General features: G+C 66.7%; 1 protein-coding gene across 1 annotated transcript in view; it reads right to left on the bottom strand.

Moving 5' to 3' along the window:
- The window catches only part of Il12rb1 (interleukin 12 receptor, beta 1), a 3,644-nt gene that overhangs the window by 1,506 nt on the left and 1,453 nt on the right, over positions 1-685 (bottom strand). The gene's annotated exons all lie outside the window — the stretch shown is intronic.

The raw sequence follows: 685 nt of genomic DNA, 5'->3' as shown, positions 1-685 counted from the left end.
TGCGAGCAAACCGGCACAGGAGCGAGTGAATGCACAAATGTGAGTGAACGAATGTCCATGACGGGAGAGTAAACCGATGCACTGACGCTGAAACCGCAGGGCAGGATCCGGAGCTCCCTGCGATCCGGAGGCTGAGCTCTGAGGATCGCGGTTCAAGGCCAGCCCAGGCAGGAAAGTCCGTGGAAAGAATAAACCACCAGAAAACCGGAGGTGGCGCTGCGGTAGAGCGCGCGCCTGGAGCTGAGGGGCATCGCCCAGGCCCAGAGTTCAAGTCCCAGGGCCAGCGCACGGGCCCGTGGACAGACACACACTCGCGCACTCACAAAATGAAAGAATGCGTGGACAAAGCGTGAGCCGACGAACGAATGAATGCATGAACGGGTGGACAGTGTGTACTGGCGGACGGGGCCGGGCCACCGGCGCCGCAGGTCAGTCCGCCCGCCGCCCAGCTCCGGGCCCACCCGTGCAGGCCCCGCCCCTCCCTGGAGGGCGCCAAGGCCACGCCCCCGATCCGGAATGGGCCAATCACAGGGCTTGCCCCGCCCCTGTAGGCAGGTCCGGCTGGGGAACCGCCGTCTCCCGCGGTTTCCAGGGTTCCCATCGCCGGAAGGAAGTGTGGCAACTGCTCGGAGGTAAGGGGGGCGCGGCGGGCGGGACCGCCGGGCGTGGGCAGCCCCGCACGCTC

This window comes from Dipodomys ordii, unplaced genomic scaffold, assembly GCF_000151885.1.
Source record: "Dipodomys ordii isolate 6190 unplaced genomic scaffold, Dord_2.0 Scaffold108, whole genome shotgun sequence".
NCBI classification, from domain to species: Eukaryota; Metazoa; Chordata; class Mammalia; order Rodentia; family Heteromyidae; genus Dipodomys; species Dipodomys ordii.
This window is presented reverse-complemented; position numbering and strand designations above follow the sequence as displayed.